Source organism: Mizuhopecten yessoensis, unplaced genomic scaffold (genome assembly GCF_002113885.1).
Source record: "Mizuhopecten yessoensis strain PY_sf001 unplaced genomic scaffold, ASM211388v2 scaffold11101, whole genome shotgun sequence".
NCBI lineage: Eukaryota > Metazoa > Mollusca > Bivalvia > Pectinida > Pectinidae > Mizuhopecten > Mizuhopecten yessoensis.
Window position 1 is genome coordinate 99,931 of NW_018408880.1, and position 3,991 is coordinate 103,921.

Below are 3,991 nucleotides of genomic sequence, written 5' to 3' on the forward strand. Positions count from 1 at the left end.
GAGCTTGGCAAAGGGACTGATATAGGGTCAGCATTCTAATGGAGCTTGGCAAAGGGACTGATATAGGGTCAGCATTCTAATGGAGCTTGGAAACGGGACTGATATTGGGGTCCATAGTAGATCACACTCATAATCACAAATAAAGTTTCTGTTTAAACTGAAAATCATCATGAAATATACACAAGTACAGAAGCAAAATATAGGAGGGTTTTGAGTTAAGTATGGTTAATAATGTAAGGATTCATATAATGTACATGATGATAAACCATGAATTCGGCCAAACAAAAATTACTTGTGTTTCGGCTTTCATCATCAGAAAACATAGGGTAGGTTGGTTGGCAATTGTTTTTATTTTAGAAAATATTTTTACTATTTCTATTTCTATTGAGCAGGAGTTCTATCACTCTATCAGTGCATAATTGATTAATGCCGATAAAAACTAAAAAATATACAAATATTAGGGTAGGTAGCAGGGTTTAATTAGCGGAAACACAAGATATTTTTATTTGGCCTCAAGTCAATAAAGGTAATTAGTCATGAAAGATAGTTTGTATAATGCCATGAAATTGTAATAAAACTTCTGAAGTCATATGAATGTAATAACACGTTGCTTACCCAAATGAGTATAATAAATAATATGTATTTTTTTGTTTTTACCTTAAATCTAATTTTATGTAGAAACTGTCCCAGTGGCCAATGGAGTTAAGTCATCCCTATACCGTTGGTGCAACATAGCGTGTCATATAGCATAGTGGGTTTCCCAGAGAATATCAATTTGATATTAAACGACTCTGTCGAAAAAACAGAGGTAAAATGAAATTGAAATGTCTCCAGGACATTGTCATTTAGACGCATACTCTTCCACGGAGTGAATTTACCAGTATGAATTTCATAATAGATGAGTTCAACAGGATTCCAGTCTACTGTTGTTTGTATGGGCAACTGTATGCTGGAACTGACATTATTATTTCATGCTTGTGTCAAACATAGTCAATATGTTATATCAATGTGGAGTTTAAATTGCATGTTAGCAAAAATCCTTAGTCAGTGTTACAATCTAAAGCTTTGTCAACTTAACGAAAGAAATCGTCAAATTATTTTATTAATAGGCTGGAATTCAATTATTTTTAAAGGAAGTAAAATCTGGGCATAAGAGTTATTTTCAACAGACACAAATATATATATATTGCCTATTTTTCTGTAAAACAGCTGGAAAATATGTTTGAATTTGAAAATTACCCCGGTATGTAAAATATTTATTAAAAACAGTTGCAGAAAATAACAAGTAATAATTTTTCCTTCAAATTATCAAAATCTTATTTTTAATCTAAAACACAATACAGGTCGTCATCAATCTTGACAAATTCTTTTAAACTCATTCACCCTTAAGACACATTTGAACTCTCCCAATTCAAAGGTTGGATATGGTCATTATGAAATTTCAGGGATGAATGAGTTAATGTAAATAGTTTTTGGTCTGCTTTGTCAAAACGATAATAGATAAACACAACAATAGAAAAACTGGTTTAAATGCTAATAATGTCTGCAATATCACAAGAGTAACTTAATTTAAATGCAAATTTTCTGCAATATCTCCCTAAAAAAATAGATTAATTTCACCAATATTCATGATCAAAAAATTTAAAAATTTCCAACACTATATATAATGATGTATCTTCACCTTCAAGGCTAATAATTTGTGTTTAAACATTCCAAGTGTCTCAAATATCTGTGTTCCATCGCCCCCATCACCAGTTCTCTATACTTCGGTCCCACTACCACAATCAACCCTTGACCCAACTCCCCAGACCTGGGTCCTGTTAATCCACCAGCTCTCTATACCCTGGTCTCAGTGCTTCATGCCATCTTACTGCTATTTGAGTTTTATACCTCTTGGTTCCACTCTCTCCCTCCCTAACGCCAACTCTTTAGGCCTCTGCCCCACTAACACCATCTCCCTATACCTGGGTCCCACTGCATGCCCAAACTGTCTGGACCTTATCTCACTATCTGAGCTCTCTTACATGTTTATACACTTACGATTGGGTCCCACTAAACACCCCATGCATGGGCTCCTTATACTTTGGTCCTATATTGGTCCCTGGCCCCACTATCGGAGTTCCCTACACCTTGGTACCACTTCTGCTCCCAACAATTCCATAACTCCCCAAACCTAGGTCCAGCTAAACTATCCCCCCTAGCTCCCTATATCTGGGCCCCAATGCTCCAGCTCCCTGAGGCCGCGGTTTCACTGCTCTGTAAGAACCTCTTGTACTGGATTGCCATTGCTTAGCTTGTTGGAGATTTCAGCAATGCTGAAACAGCAAAACTAGGCCTGGCCTTAGGCGGAATTATTTAAAATAGGAATATATTGATCAGTACTGTAGAATGGGTCTCGGCTATATACACTACAGTCACACAGTCGTCCCATCCCCGTACACTTAACACTCGAACCAGAGTGGCGCTCGACGCTCTGCTTTTTTGTGCAAATATTAGCATGTGTGTTCATTTAATTTTCTCATGCACTGAAACATAAATAAATACGAAAATGAGTGCAATGATTGATGTTGATTTGAACTCCGCCTCTTTATCCTCTTCTCCGCGGTTGCCGTGCGATCTTGTCACTCACTCTCCGACTAGATCTAATCAATTCGATAAATCCCATTAGGTAGAATTCTCATCAGGATAATTATTTATTTTTATATATTTGGTTTACAATATGTAATGGTTCATGATGGTGCTTCGCTGGGCTACGTTTAAGCTGATGTGTTTTGTTTTTGACATGAGAGCAGGCTTCAAATAGGAATTATATTTAGTGAATACTGAGTGCCCAGGAAGGACTTAGAGATAAAATTTATGTATATAGATAAAATCTGTGAACATACATACAAAATATGTGAATAAAGATCTAATTAATGAGTTTAGATAAAGGTTTCTATCTCAGATAAAATTAATAAATGTACATCAAATCTGTGATCACTGGTCCTCCACCATTGGGTTGTGGGTTCGAGTCCTATGTGGGGCAGTTACTAGGTACTCTGGTTGCATAAAGGTCTGTCGGTGGGTTTTTTAAGCACTTGGCCACCCACAGCCCTTCAAATTCCTCATGGTTGAGGTAAGTTGTTGTATATGAACATTATATGCACAAGGAAATAAGCAACCTTTATATAATTTACCTACAGCTAGGAAAGGACTAATATTGGCAAAGCCTGTTGTCCAATCATTTTGATTTTTAGCTCACCTGGTCCGAAGGACCAAGGTGAGCTTAATTATGCCATACCGCAGCGTCCGTCTTCCTGCGTCCTGCGTCCGTTGTCCGTAAACTTTACACTACTTGTCATGAACCACTGAGCGGATTTTAACAAAATTTGGTGTGGAGCATCCTTGGGTGAAGAAGAACCAATTTTGTATAAATGGTGGGTCTGGCCCCCCAGGGGCCTGAGGGGTGGTGCCAAATAGGGAAATATAGCAAATTCTTCTTTAAAATCCTTCTTCTTCTGTAGAAATGAAAGGATTTGTTCCATATTTGGTCAGAAGCATCCTTGGGGGAAGGGGAACAAAGTTTGTATAAATGGTGGGTCTGGCCCCCCTGGGGGCTGAGGGGCGGGACCCAATAGGGGAAATATAGCAAATTCTTAAAAATCCTTCTTCTTCTGTAGGAATAGAAGGATTTGTTCCATATTTGGTCTGAAGCATCCTTGGATGAAGGGGAACCAATTTTGTATAAACCGTGGGTCTGGCCCCCCAGGGGCCTGCAGGGAGGGGCCCAATAGGGGAAACATAGCAAATTATTCTTTAAAATCTTTCTTCTTCTTCTGTAGGAATGAAAGGACTGGTCCATATTTGGTGTGGAGCATTTTTGGGTAAAGGGGAACCAATTTTGTATAAACTGTGGCTGTGGCCCCCCTGAGGGCTGAGGGGCAGGGCCTAATAGGGGAAATATAGCAAATTCTTAAAATTCCTTCTTCTTCTGTAGGAATGAAAGGATTTG

General features: G+C 38.1%; 1 protein-coding gene across 2 annotated transcripts in view; it reads left to right on the plus strand.

The window, feature by feature from the left end:
• LOC110465765 (regulating synaptic membrane exocytosis protein 2-like) overlaps positions 1-3,991 on the plus strand; it is a 96,779-nt gene that overhangs the window by 8,788 nt on the left and 84,000 nt on the right. The window lies entirely within an intron of this gene.